Below are 15,738 nucleotides of genomic sequence, written 5' to 3'. Positions count from 1 at the left end.
TGTGAACTGTGGGTTTGACATTCTTAAGCTCCCGAAAAGCTTGATTCGGGGTCATTTTTCTGGAAAACCAGAGGTGGACCTGCTGTTGTTTTAAAAATAATAGGCAGCACCGTGTGGAAAGGTCATGAGGCACGAGCCACGACAAAACCCAGTATCAGAGCTTTATTAATAGGAGAGGGGGGACAAAAGAACCAGGCCTGGGGAAGAAGCAATTGCAGAGAACAGAGAGAGAGAGAGAGAGAGAGAGAGAGAGAGAGAGAGAGAGAGAGAGAGAGAAAGAGAAAGGGAGAGATTGAGGTGAGGGGGGTGAACAGAGTGTGGAGAGTTCATGGAGTCCTGGTCTTCTCTGACTGGGTCAAACAGTAGGGGCTACCCTACGGGGCCCCATGAACCTACAGGTCAGGCAGATGACCTTCAGTCACCCAAGTACACCACTGATCAGCTCTATTGGCTGACTCAGGCAGTGGGGGATTAGACTTCAGTTTTACCATCTGACTTATCCTAACCCTTAACATGGAGGCCCAGTCACTCTTAGAGGGGTGTATGAACCCTTGTCCCCGGTAAACTAAGATTTAGGAGAAAGCAGGAAGACTCTGTGGGGACTGCTAATTCATCTGGGGTTAATAGATGAGATTGTACAGGGGAAATTAAGGTCTGGCTGTATTAAAAATAGCTCAGCTAGTGGAATTGTTATGGAGTTTGTGACCCCTGGGAGAAGGCCACAGGCTCCATCCAATTATAATTAAAAGGTTTATTGATTAGCTGCTAGCGAAACAATCTCTGAGCCAAATGTGATATTGCTTTGAAGGAGGGTTATGGAGAAGGATTTTTAAAGGGGAAAACCACAAGAAGACCTTCAATATCTGTGTAAGCAAGCAAAAACCGTTCTGTTCTGCCAAGTTAAGCAGTTAAGGCTACTTACTCACAGTGATCTGTGGGTATCTGCATGAACAAGTTACAGAAGAAAAAATAAAGCAGTCATATCATAAGTAGATAATTGTGGCTGTACATTGTTTGGTGGGACTCCCTGAGTTGGGGTTATGGGGAACTTATCTTCTAGGGACTGGAGTCAGAGAATCAGCTAGTGGGTACCAAGATGGATGCCTAGCATAAAACGGAGTTTCTTTAACCATCACAATATTCCCCAATGTTAAATGAGGAAACGCTCGCAGGTTAGCCCCATGAAGACAGAGTTTTCGGCTCTTCAGTTCATGCTTACTGAATATGGAGAGTGTGGTGGTTTGAATGTCATTGGCTCCCATAGTCTCTTAGGGAGTGGCACTATTAGGAGCTGTGGCCTTGTTGGAGGAAGCGCATCACTGTGGCGTGGGCTTTGGGGGTATTTCTTGCCACCCCGTGTCTCAGTTGACTTCTTGTTACCTGAAAGATGTAGGACTCTCAGCTGCTCCAGCACCACATCTGCCTGCAGCCGCCATGACTCCCGCCATGATAATGGACTGTGAGCCTCCCCAAATTAAATGATTTCCTTTATAAGAGGTGCCGAGGTCATGGTGTCTTCACAGCAACAGGAACCCCAACTAAGAGAGAGAGAGAGAGAGAGAGAGAGAGAGAGAGAGAGAGAGAGAGCAAATGGAGAGTCTCCCAGAGACGAAGCTGTACTAAGAGGTGTGGCTTTTCTTGGGCTGATGTGTTGGGAATTGTAGTGATACTGCCCCCCCCCCCCCCCCCCCGGCACGATCACTTGAGCGGCACTGGAGAGGGTGGCACAGCGTCCGTGCCCTGGGCCAGGGTCCTCTGAAGACCCAATGGCAGCCGGTGCAGGGGCGGTGCAGCGCACCCGGCGGTGCAGCGGTGGGCGCGCTCTAAATTCAAAACCAACAACAGTTCTTTCTCTGCGGGTCGTCGGACACACCTGGGTTTCTGGGACTTGCAGCTGCAGGAGGACAGCTGTAGGAACAAGGGAAAGTCCTCAGTGACTCTGCAGCTGTGAGTGGCTGTGACTGTTGTGTGTGAGCAAATAAAGGGATTTAAAGGAGAAAAAACAAAACACCTTTTCCTCAGAGTAGTCCTTACAGAGGTCGCCTTGGATGTCCTTCCTCAGGCACTGTCTACACTGTTCTTTTGATAGGTGGTCAGCTAGACTAGGCTGGGGCCAAGAGGTGCTGGCTGGCTGAACCCCTGCAGTTTCTGCCCTCCAGGCCCGGGATTGAATTGGGGATGGAGAACAGACTTGGACAGAGTTCGGGGCGGGAGGGGGAGTGGTGCAAAATGACTCTGAGTTTCAGAATCGTTGGCCATGAGGCTTGAACTCATTGGTTGGCCTGTTCAGCCCATCGTCACCAGGACTGGGTTGCAGGAGTCAATCTTCTTGTTTTCCTCCCTACGCCAGGTGGTCCTCGACTGCAGGCCTCATTCATCTGAGTCCTGTGTCCCCAAAGCTGGCTCTGCCCATGTCTGGAACCCCAGCCTAGAGCAGCTAACGGGCAATGTCTTGAGTGGTGAGGAACTCAAGTTCCAACAAGGAAGGAACTTGGCTAACGTCCCCAGTGGCGAATTATGTGAAAAAGCAAGACCCACAGGCATGACGCCCGCCCACCCCACGTCTTCTCACGTCAGCTCCACAGCTGGATGCTGGTTAGTGGCGCAGGAAGCTGAGGTGGGGCCCAGCCATAGGGAGCTTCTTCTGCTGGCTTCTTCCAGTGGCCAGGATCACTCGGGACAGCCTAGCCACTTCCACCCAGCCCTGACTGCTCCCTGCTGTGATCACAGAACAGTGGAGGGTGAGGATGAGGCGGCAGTTTGTCAGGGACACCCCACTTCCGTTCAAAGGGAGGCTGCAGCGGAAGGAACTGGCTCAGAGGCTAACTCCATTTGGGGCTAAGGCAAGGCTCCCTCCAGGCCTGAGTGCTGCCTCGATATTGGCTCCTTAGGGAAAGTGGTATGTTCTAGCATGCCAGAACCCCAACTACGGTCCTTACACCTGAACCAAGGGAGGCTCAAGAGAAATTGATGGATGCTTAAACCCATGAAAGGGGCTGGAGAGATAGCTCCAAGGTTAAAAGCACTGACTGCTCTTCCAGAGGACTGGGGTTCAATTCCCAGCACCTACATGGCATCTCATAACTGTCTGTAAATCCACTTCCAGGGGATCTGGCATCCTTACATATATATGTAGGCAAAACACCAATGCACATAAAATAAAAATGAATAAAGTTTTTTTTTTAACCCATTAAGTATATATCCAGCAGACTTGGATGAGTGTGTTTGTGTGTATGTGTGTGTGTGTGTGTGTATAAAATGACAGACCAGAGATTAAAAGCACTAGCCATGCAAGTAAGAGGACTAGAGTTTTGGACTGTCAGCATCCACATAGATACCAGATGGACTTGTTAACTGCCCATCATAGACGGAAATTTCTTCAGCCCTGCCTTGCCCAGCAGTCTGGATGAATCTCTCCCACCCGAGGTCCTATAGCTGCTTATAAAATAATCACTCAGATGGGGGCTGGAGAGATGGCTCAGAGGTTAAGAGTACTGACTGCTCTTCCAGAGGTCCTGAGTTCAATTCCCAGCAACCACATGGTGGCTCACAACCATCTGTAATGAGATCTGGTGCCCTCTTCTGGCCTGCAGCCATACATACTGTATACATAATAAATAAATAAATCTTAAAAAAAAAAAAAAGTAAGTTGGGTTGTAACTCAGTAGTAAAGGTCTTGGCTAGCACCTGTAACACCCTAGGTTCAATACCCAGTACTACAAAGGAAAATAAAATAAATTAAAAAAAAAATCACTCAGAGGCTTATATTAATTACAAACTGTATGACCTAGGGCTTCAGCTTCTTGTTAGCTAGCTCTTCCATCTTAAATTAACACATTTCTATAAATCTATATGTTGCCACATGGCCATGGCATTACCCATCTGCTGACATCTTGTTGCTCCTTGGATGGCGGCTGGTGTCTCTTGCTCTCCGCCCTTCTCTCTGTGTCTCTGCTTGGATTTCCCGCCTGAGTGTAAGCTTTCTTGCCATAGGCCAAAACAGCTTTATTTATTATCCAATGGGAGCCACACACATTCACAGCATACAGAAAGACATTCCACGGCAACTCATCTATAATTTTAGCTCAGAAGGTAAAAACAGGATCCTGGAGCAAGCTGGCTTAGTATGACTTGTATTGGATAGCTCTGGGTTTGATTAAGAGTCTCTGTCCTGAAGAATCAGGTGGAATGAGCTAGAGAGATGGCTCAACAGTTAGGAGCACTGGCTGTTCTTCCAGAGGATCAGGGTTGGAGTCTTGGCACCCACCTGGGGACTCAAAACAGTCTGTAACTTCTAACGCCCACTTCTGATCTCCATGGGGACACATATTGTGCACAAACGTGAATGTAAGCAAACTACCCGTGTACATAATTTTTTTTTTAATTTAAAAAATTAAAAATAAAGAAGGTAGAAGAATGATTGAGGAAGATTCCTGACAGCTAGAATTTTGGGCACCACCAGAGACCTTTGTCTAACCCATTACTCTTATGCATGTGTGTAAGAGAAAGGAACAAATGAAACCCAGTTTGACCACTTGCTACTTGTCTCTACTGCTGAAGAGGCAACAGGCTGAAATTATTATTATTATTAATTAAAATTAACAGCAACTACTACTACTGTTGAGGGGTTTGGAGAGCATGGTGGAGGGGACAACATCACCTTTCAATGTGAAGGACAGATTCAGTGTTCCTGAAATCTCCAATCTGCAGCCTGTGGGGGAAACCCCTAGGATTCCAATGGCTTCCTCTTCTGCCCTAAGAGGCGTGCCCACCAAGACAAAACCTCCCACAGTGCATGTCCGGGGATAGTTGGACACTGGTTACACACACAAGGTCAGAGCCACTTAGACACAGGTACCTCTAGGTCTACCCACAGGTATTTATTCATTGATTTGTTGGCTGGTTTGGTTTTATTTGTTTATTTGTTTATTGTTGCCAGACGCACTGTTTAAAGGAAAAACTGAGGGCTAGAAAGTGCTCCATGGTTAGGAGTGCTCGCTGCTCCAGCAGAGGACCAGAGTTCAGTTCCCAGCACCCACGTCTGGTGGCTGACAACCGCCTGTAGCTCTAGTTCCTCAAGCCCTCTCGTGGACACCTGCATAAATGGCATGTGCACACAGACACACATGTGTACAAAAATAAGAAATAAATAATTGTGAAGAGAAAAATGAAATTGTAGCAGCTTGGCCTGGGTCCATCTCAGACTCAGATTCTCACAGCAGCACTTTTTTTTTTTTCTTTTTTCATGTTTGTTGCTAGAGATTAAACCCAGGGACTAGAACATTCTTAATACATATGCTATCACTGTCCTACAGAGCTGCACTGGATTTTTTCCTGTTTTTCTGGCGATGGAGCTCAGGGCCTGGCATTTGCTAGTCACAGGCTCTAGTGATGAGTTCCACCTCCAGCCTTTCATTACTTATAAGGGCTCATGAGTATTTATGCTTCTTTCTTGGGGACCACTACTGGCTAGTCCTAGTAGTGGCTGAAGCTGTTTGGGGGTGGGGGGTTGGGGGGTGGAGCCAGGCTGCCTACCTCCCCAGTGCCATTTACAGCTATGACAACAGCAGGGTGGCCAATCCCTGGTGGAAACCCAGACAACAGGCCTCCTTAACCTCACTAGAAAACAAACAAGAAAGTGAAAAGGTTGAAATCCCAACAGGAACCCAAGAGCTTTCCAGGAGACAGGATGCCTAGACTATTGGACAGTCCCTGTACTGGGAGATTTGGAAGGGCTCAGCTGGAGAGGAGAGCTGGTCAGTGGGACACAGCAGCTGAGGAGTGCTCCCATGTGTCCTGTAGGCTGAACAGGAAGGCAAAGGGGGGCTCTGTAGGCTCTGCCTCCTGGGGGGCTTATTAGCTTGCACACAGGGAGCCTCCCTCCTCTGCCCTCTGCTGTACACAGCACTCTCTGGGAGAGACAGTGTTCTTCCCTGATGTTACAGGTGAGGAAGCTGAACCTTGAGTGGTTAAGCCCTTGGACAAGTAGATCATTGAGAAAAAGAACATGCAGACGTTATGATGAGCCCACATCATCTGTGGCTGTGCATGTCTGTGCATGGTCCCTTTGCCTGAGCAGAGATGCTGCAGGCTGCAGCCTGAATCACCAGAGTGGATGACCTGGGACTGCTGCTCCTCAGGTTTTCTATCTGCTAAGATAGGACCTGAGCCCTATCCTTATCATAAAAGAGGACACTTTGCAATAGACGTGGTAAATTCTTCTGTGACTTTAATGTGGAAACTCATTCTTAAAAATGTTGTTTCCTCCACAGTTGCAATAATATTCGACACTGACTTCACTCATTTTTCCTTTAAATGTGAGCTTCATCAAAGAGGCTGTTACCCAGGAAGGAATTGGTGAGTCTCCTCAGCCTGTGACCTCCCAGTGAAGGGCTCTGTGAGCTTCCAGGAGCAGGCAGGGACTGGCAAACACAGTGGGCAAAACCCACATAGAGGATGGGGTCTCAGGACTTCAGGGAGACACAAAAATTTTCTTTTAAATGTAATGTTTATTACTGGTAAAGAACACAGTTCAATTGCTTGTACAAAACATGGACATTTTATTGTTTCAAACCAATACAAACTTCTACATGAAGAAAACCACCCATACATTAAACAAGTAAGTGTATATCTTTGCAAGAAATGTAAAGAAAATTTGAAAATAGTTCCTTGTGCTGAGTTCTGAATCCCAGCACTCAGAAGGCAGAGGCAGGTGGATCTCTGAGTTTAAAGCTAGCCTGGTTTACAGAGTGAGTTCCAGGACAGCCAGGGCTGCACAGAGAATCCCTATCTCAAAAAACAAACAAACAAACAAACAAACAAACACAAACAAAATCGTTCATTGTACAGAGTGCCATGGGGACTTCCTGATAATACTCAGGGTTTAAGGAGCCATCTCAAATCCAATCTCTCCTCCACACGATTTCTCTTACTGAAAGTTTTATAAATACATTTCAATGCATACATGAGAGCTGGGGAACTGATCCAGTGAATTCAGACTCACTATGGAAGTGTGGGCCTGGCCAATCCTATTGCCTCCTGGGCTCAGTTTTCATGGAGTTACAAACAGCAGTTCCCAGACACTGTGGCACCCACAGGTCTGTCCTCCTGTTGTTTACCTGTGGCTGCTTGCTTGCTGGGCAGGAACTGTACCACCTGAGCCAATGTCCAGCTGCTCAGAGGAGGTGTGGAAGAGCCACACTTTATTGATGGAAACTACATGAAGGAAGGAAATGCCTCACCTGGCAGACAGGAGTGAGAGACAAGGAGCAGCACGGGAGGCCCCACCTCCTGTGTGTGCTTGGGGTCCAGGGACCTGAGCAGCATCAGAGGGGAGGCCCTGGGTGACAGAACTGCTGATAAACTTTCTCACTCTCCTGTCACTTGCTCTGCAGCAGGCCTTTGTGGTCCAGGCTGAGCCATTTACTCCCCTTCAAAGGAGTTTGGCATGTCACCTCAGACAGAGCTGCTGAATGTCTGCCACCAAGGAGAGCCAGCAGGCAGAATGGCCTGGCAATGGCTGACTGGGAGAAGGGACTTGTCTCTTGCTATCAGTTGTAAAGAGATAAGGCTGGAGCCACCAATCCCGCCTCCTGGGGGGCATTCTAACTCACACAGTGTGTGGGAACTGGGACCTCCCTGGCCCAGGACAGGATGGCTTGCTGTCCCCAGCCCTCTTCTCAGCACTATCTCTGAGGAAATGACCTGATACAGAGGAGGTGTGAAGGATTCTCTGAGTGTGGCTTAGAGTTCCTTGGGGTCAGAGGGCAGAAAAATGTGGCTTATCCAAACTCCTGGGTGCTTTCCTGAGCTACTTTCTGTCTATCTGGCATACTGTGTTTGCCCTTTGGGTTCTTTTTGTGACATTTAGCATGAGCCCAGGGCCTCACGTGTGACCCAGTCTTCTGCCCATGTCTGTCCTTTTGTGCTTGGCTCACTTCAGGCTGCAGAATGCTGTTCGTTTCGTGCATGTTGTAGTGCGCATCAGAATGCCACAGCTTTTCGCTACTGAAGAACATATCACTGTGTGTGTGTGTGTGTGTGTGTGTGTGTGTGTGTGTGTGTGACAGGACTATATATCAGGTCCTGAGGGAGATTGGAAGCCTTTCTCTCTTGGGGCGTCATCTGAGATGCAGAGCGGGGCCAACCAGCCAGAAGAATGTGAGCAGAGGAGAAGGAGAGGGAGTGTTCTGTCAAAGGCTTTGTGCTGTATGGCCAAGTGCTTTTGGGGGATGGCTCTTTCCTCTGTCCACTAGCCAGCTTCCATTCTTTGGGTGCCTTTTCTTCTTCTTCTTCTTCTTCTTCTTCTTCTTCTTCTTCTTCTTCTTCTTCTTCTTCTTCTTCTTCTTCTCCTCCTCCTCCTCCTCCTCCTCCTCCTCCTCCTCCTCCTCCTCCTCCTCCTCCCTCTTGAGACAGGATTTCTCTATGTAGTTTTGGTGCCTGTCCTGGATCTCCCTCTGTAGACCAGGCTGACCTCAAACTCACAGAGATCTGCCTGGCTCTGCCTCCCAAGTGCTGGGATTAAAGACGTGTGCCACCACAGCCTGGCTGACTTTTCATTCTTAATCAACTGTCTATTTCTCTTCCATGCCTAACTTAAAAGGCATGACCTTTTTTCCACCTCCTGCCAGAAATATATGTTTGAATAGGGTTGTCGAGATTTCCTTTTAAAGGCAGGTGTGGCGGAGCACGCTTTAATCCCAGCACTCAGGAGGCAATGGATCTCTGTGAGTCTGGTGTCAGCCTGATTTACATAAAGCATTCTAGATCGGCCAGGGCTATCTAGACTCAAAACATTTTTTTTTCTTTTTAAAGTTAATTCCTTTAAATAGCTTTTTAGCTTTGGAGCCCAAAATTTTGTTACACACACAGGAAAGCAATAGGACTAGATATCAAAAAGGCTAAGATAGTCCAAGACAAGGTTGGCTTTGGACTTGTAACATTTAAAATTTTTACACTTATGGTTGAAGTTTGAATAACATAGAGATAGCTGGTTGCTGCTTTAACACAGATGTAACATAGTAGTATCATATTTTGATTGAAAAATAATTTTTTAAAAAAGTTTGTTGCCAGGCAGTGATGGCGCATGCTTTTAATCCCAGCAGAGGCAAGCCGATCTCTGTGAGACAGGCTCGCACTATAGTTCCGTCATAGCCTACACCTTTAATCTCAATACTTGGGAGGCAGAGACAGACAACTGTCTCTGAGTTCGAAGCTAGCCTGATCTACACATCGAGTTCCAGGCCACCCAGGGCTAAAGCTTTGCTGCCTGCAACATACATCTTTCGCTTGGGCTGGTTCCACTCTGTGTGTGTAGCTTTCCTTTAGCAGACATCCCATGACATCACAAACTATTGTGAGCTGCCCTGTGGGTGCTGGAATGGAGAACAGGCAGGTCCTCTGAAGAGCAGCCGGTGCTCTTGGTGTGTCTAATGTACCCAAGCTTTACTGTCACAGTTTAATGGCCTTTCAGGGCCTCCATGCAGGGACTCTCCTGTCACACACTTCCTGCTCTCAGTGATTCTCTGAAGCTGAAGAGGAAGAATCGACCACCCCTTCAACAGCCAGCTTGGGATGAACTTGGGATGCTTCTGCTCCCTGTATGCAGGTCTGCTTGGCAGGTATCACATGGCTCTGCCATCTTCTGGGGCCATCTCTATAGACTTCCTTCCTTCCTTCCTTCCTTCCTTCCTTCCTTCCTTCCTTCCTTCCTTCCTTCCTTCCTTCCCTCCCTCCCTCCCTCCCTCCCTCCCTCCCTCCCTCCCTCCTTTCTTTCTTTCTTTCTTAATTTTTTTCCACTTTGAGAACTGGTTTCTAGGTAGTCAAAAGCCTAAAAATACTAGCAGAAAATATTCACAATTATCTTAATAAAACAACAATGCTTGTCTTCTAAGGGAATTCCTTTTCATACATGTTACTAAGAGCAGAATGATATTTGTAAGAAAGCCTTTTTGTTTTCAACAAGAGAATTACATTCTAGTCATACATTGTTGTATTAAATTTTGACCTTATAAAAATTCCTTAAATTTATATTTTGCTTTGTAAAATGTAGTGTGCATTTAGTTTGAGTGCATTCAGGTTTGTGTGCCTGTGTGTAGACAAATTTCTAAATGGTCTTATTAAATAAGAAACACAGAGCCAAATATAGGGGTGAAAGCCTTCGAGATCAGGGAAATAGTGAGAGCCACCAACCTTACCTCTCCAGCCCTACAGCTGCCAAAAGGTGAGTTACTTCCTGTCTACCCATGCCTTTATTGCCTTACTGTTCTGCCCTCTCATTGGCTCTTAGCCCAGCTACCTCACTTCCTTGTCATTGCCTGTCCATACAGACCTCCAGGTCCCTGTGGTTAGTGCTGGGATTAAAGGCATGTGTCATCACGTTTGGCTGTTCCCTAGTGTGTCCTTGAACATACAGAGACCCTGCCTGCCATGTGATCAGGATTTAGGGCGTGTGCTACCACTGCCTGACTTTTGTGTTAATGGCTTGCTGTTACCTCTGATCTCCAGGCTAACTTTATTTACTAACATACAAATAAAATATTACCACATTTCAGCACAAATACAATATCACCACACACGTGTTCATGCTGGCATATATGCATGGCACAGTGCACATGTAAAGTCAGAGACAACTGGTGGGAATCAGTTCTCTCCTTCCACCATATGGTTTCCTGGGAATTGAACTCAGGTCATTGGGCTTGGAAGCAAGAACTTTTACCTACTGAGCCAACTCACAGGCTCACTTTTTTATTTGGAAACTTTTTATTTTACAAATATTAATAGTCTTGTGGCTATTAACACATTTTAACCTAAACAAAAATTTAAATGAGCACCAATCCTGTTAAAAAAAAAACATATAAAATCAGCAGAAATCATAAATGATTTCTTTTGTTGCTGTTTTGGGTTTTTGAGACAGGGTTTCTCTGTGTAGCCCTGGCTGCTATAGATCTCTTTATGACCAGACTGGCCTTGACCCATCAGAGATCCACCTGCTTCTATTTCCTGAGTGCTGGGATTAAAGGCATGCGCCCCCACATCTGGCCATAAATTATTTTTTTAATAAAAACTGAAACCCTGTTTTCTAAAGTAATACCTTCTCAAATTTTACTACCAATAGATCAACATTCTTAGCAAGTCCAATTGCTTTGATTATAAAGCATTAAGGGAACTCTCAAAAATGACATTTTGATTATGGTCAACCTATTTACATATATTTTCTTAAAAGATTTATTTTTACAAGCTTCATATAAATTGTATTTACAATTAATGTATTTAATGAATGTCATAAATATAGTTATTGAATGAATATTGTAATCAATGAATACCACAGATGTAATTAATATCATGAGTATAACTAATGAATATCATGAGTGTAATTAATATCTTGAATTTAATTCATGCCACTGAATTGTGAACTTAAAAATGGTTACAACTGCAAACATTATGTTCATTTTAAAAAATAAGGTGGAATGTAATCACCATACATTTATGTGTGTATGAAATTGAAGACAGCTATGTTCTAAATAGGGAGTGGTGTCATGGGCCTATGAAGATGCTTAACTAAAATCTATCAAATTGTGAAAACAGGCAAATTGTATACCATGTGAACTGTGAATTATTTGTCAATAAAGATTTTATAAAACATAAAAAAAAAACTGAAGGACCTAAAAAAATAAATTGTATTTATATTTCAGACAGATGATAGTTGTCATTTATAGACATTGCATATTTATTAAAAATAACTGAAAACTACAAAACAAGCACAATTTCTAATGTCATTTTTATCATGTTAAATATGTCAGAGACTTATTTATGTAACATTATATTGCTTACACCATCAGAACATTTTTTCCAGGTGTGGTGGTACACACTGCACTCAGGAAGCAGAAGTAGGAGAATCACTCGTGAGTTCAAGGCCAGCCTTATTTACCTGGTGAATTTTAGGCTAGACAGATCTGCATGGTAAGACCATTTAAAAAAACAAATCAAAATGAAAGCATTCTTGTTTAAATTTTATTTATTTATTTGTTTATTTATTTATTTATTATTGTTCAGCACTTTCCTCTGAGATAAAAAAAAAAAAATTCCATCTTGGAAGGAAGCTCACTGAAACTCAGGCTGTTCTAAAGAAAGAAGACTCCCAGAAAATAAGCCACTCAGAAGCCTCAGGAGTCCCCGAAACTGAGCAGATTCATTAAGCTCCTTCCTCCCCAAGGACTGCTGGGAAACACTCTGAAACCAACTGAGCTGCTTGAAAAAGATACTCTCCAAGCTGTTCAGCTGCCTGCAAGTTGTACCCATGCTGGAGTGGGCTTTGGGCAGTGGCAGCTAGTTTGTGATCATTTCTGTTCCTGTAAGTGACCTCTCACCTGGACTTCTTTAAGTGACACCAGTCCACTTATTGGTTCACTAGGTTGGACACTGGCGATAGCCTTATTTTGGTGTGTGGTCAATTCCACATCTGGGGTGAGTAGACATTTGTTCATGTTACCCCAGGAGTAGTGTCAAACAATAGTTGTGTGTGTGTGTGTGTGTGTGTGTGTGTGTGTGTGTGTGTGTGTTTGTGGCCACTTGTGGAGTTCTCTCCTTCCATCATGTAGGTTCTAGGGGTTGAACTCAGGTTCTCAGGCTTGGTAGAAGGTGCCTTTACTGGCTGAGCCCACGACTTTCTATTACAAACATAAATATTGAGTCTAATGAGTTCAACAAGCACAGAGACTCTAAATTTAACATTGTCCTTTTTTTTTGGTGAACAATGCTTGTTTTATCTTGACAATTTTATAATGTACATGCATGCTGATTTAGATATTAAAGTCTCTTGATAATGAGAAGAAATTACCGACATGTTTTTTAATAATCAAAATAGGAATAAGATGAATTTACTAACAAGCACTTACTTAGGGAGATACAGGAAGAAGAACACAGAGTAAGGAACTCCACTCCAATTTGAGACCACAGAGCTAAAACTACCTTGCTGACTTCTGCTTGTGTGTGCCTGCTTGTCCCTTCCTCTTTTCCTGGAAAAGAGTATAGGCAGTAAATTCTGCTTACTAAAGATAAAACTGTTTCAACTAGAAACCTGAGATCTCAATTTTGGTAAAATTTGCTCAGCTCTGGAGAAAGTCTCCCTTGGGGTGGGGATGAAAAGACCACACTAATCACACAGACAATGCTGCCTGCCTTGTGGAAGCTACCGTGTACCTGTCACAGTGGACCTCCTTGGCAGCTGCAGTAGGCTTCAGTAGTGCCAGTGAGAGTCTGCCCTTTTATCTCTACTTCTGAATTTCTCACTGGGGAAGAGTGAGCTCCTTTAACAATCTCAGAGCATTATTTACAACAGGATTGTTATCTCTTACATTGTTACATTAGATCAATTGTTAATGTCGAGTAGCACCTTTATCATTCCAAGAACAAATTTAGCCCAACTCAACTGTGACAAAATGCCTTTCAGATGGAACAAAGCATTTAAAAAAAAAAAAAGCTTCTCTACATTTAGACCAGTTCTTCTTATTTTATCATTTATCTCTTACATTTGTGAGGTTGATTTACTTATTTTAGAATCCAGCTTTGACCTTTATTCAAGAGACCAGATGGGTTGTCCCAGGGCCTGGCTGCCATCCCTGAAGCCACGCAACCCTCACACCAGCAACCTGTCCTGCCAGTGCCCTGAAATACAGTTGAAGTGCCAGGACCCCGCTTGTAGTGACTGCACGTACAGGAAGGAGTGTATGCCATTGCTGATTCATTAAAAAAGAAAAAGATAGCAACATTCCGCGTTCCCGGGAATGTGCAGGCTTGAGGGAGCGCTGAGACTCAAGACAGCATGCCATCAATACAACCGATCCATCCACTATGTAGATAATGGTTGATGCTGGCCCATTCCTCACGATTCTCATGATGCAGAAGGAAATTCTCAGGCGGTAATTGCTCTTATACAGGTTAACAGCAGGCAGATGGTCTCTACAAAGTCCCCCAAGAAAAAGTAGTTGCTCTCTGGAGGGAAGCCACCATACCAAACAGCCACAGAAGGCCACAGGCTATGAAACTCACTGCAGATTTTGAAGTGGACTCTAGTCATGGCATGGCCTGGTTCAGGAAACCCTCCTAGGATCTGACCGTGGGCTTTGTTCTCTATCACCTGCGTATTCTTTCCAGGACATGAGGCAGATGTGCACTTCAGCAGGTGCCTAATGAGAGTCCGGATTGAGCTTCCTGCTGTCAGAGTTGGCAGTGTGGCCACAGTGCTGGGCTCTGCCCAGTCTCAGGCTTGCATGTTATATCTGCCTTGCAAAAAAAAAGCAGTTATATATTTTTCTGAGTGTTTAACAAAACCTAAGTTTAATCATCCTTTAAAATCAAATGTTAGTTAGGTCTCTTCTGAGGAAGATTTGATGACCTAGGTCCCCCACTTTATCACATGCCGAGTGAGCTTGCTCAATTCCTGGATGTCGCTGTTTGCTCTCTTCTAGTTCCATTACAGAAAAGGAATTGAACAAAAAGATCTTTATTACACATTATTTTATGTCCATTGCAGCCTTGATAAAAATCTCATGTTTATCAATTGCATATATGTCTATTCTTGGAAAAGAAACCCACAGCAATAATGTAATAAAAGGATTTTGATGTACATTAGTTAGAGGTGTTTTGATTAACACAAAACATTTTTATTTCCTCTTTATTTTTGGTTACCCTTGATTATTTGGAAAAGAATAGTTATTGATTTGTCTGTTAGTCTATTTGTTTATTTTGAGACTACTCACTATGTAGTCCTGGCTTACCTGAAACTTGTCATGGGAACCAAGCTGGCCTAAAATTTATAGAGGTCTGCCAGCTGTTGCCTCTGAATGCTGGGATTAAGGGCACGAGCTGCTTTGGTGGTTGTACACACCTTTAATCCCAGTACTCACAAGGCAGACACAAGTGGATCTCTGAGTTTGAGGCCAGCCTGGTCTACAGAGTGAGTTCCAGTACAGACAGGGAAACAACAAAAACAAAAACAAAAAACAAACAAAAGACTTGAGCCACTACCCTTGGCCATATTTAACATTTTGGAAACTGTTTGTTTGTTTTATGGGAGTGTCATGTGTGAAGGTCAGAGGTCACCTTGTGGGATGGTAGATTCCCTCCTTCCAGCACGTGAACTTTAGAGATTAGATGCAGGGCACCAATCTTGGTAGCAAGTGACTTTTCCTGGAGAACCATCTTACTGGCCCCTGTTTTAGAAGAAAATCTTTTTTCAAATCTATGTATACAATATAAATTTTATAATTTAGCAAAACTTGGCTTATGGCCAAATAAATACTGTTTTATGTAAACAATATACTTTTAGTAGAGTATGTGAAATGCTATTCTTTCTAAAGTATTTTGTTTGAGAATCGGATATGTCTTCTTATTGTATTTAAAACATTTTACTGCTTTATAAATCATAATTTAGCAGACTCCGACCATTTTAATGGGCTTATAAAGTTTCAGATACTTAAGGTTGGGATCAATATAGATTGATCAGACTTTTAAACACTATATAACTGATTGAACAGTTAAGTTCTGACTACATGGTAAATTAAGATTATCTGGGTTTTTTGTTTTGTTTGTTTTGAAGTTGTTTGTTTGTTTTTGTTTTTTGAGACATGGTTTCTCTGTGTACCCCTGGTTGTCCTAGAACTTGCTCTGTAAACCAGGCTGGCCTTGAACTCAGAGATACACCTGCTTCTGCCTCCCAAGTGCTGGGATTAATGGCAT

The sequence above is a fragment of the Peromyscus leucopus genome, chromosome 16_21 (genome assembly GCF_004664715.2).
Source record: "Peromyscus leucopus breed LL Stock chromosome 16_21, UCI_PerLeu_2.1, whole genome shotgun sequence".
NCBI lineage: Eukaryota > Metazoa > Chordata > Mammalia > Rodentia > Cricetidae > Peromyscus > Peromyscus leucopus.
This window is presented reverse-complemented; position numbering follows the sequence as displayed.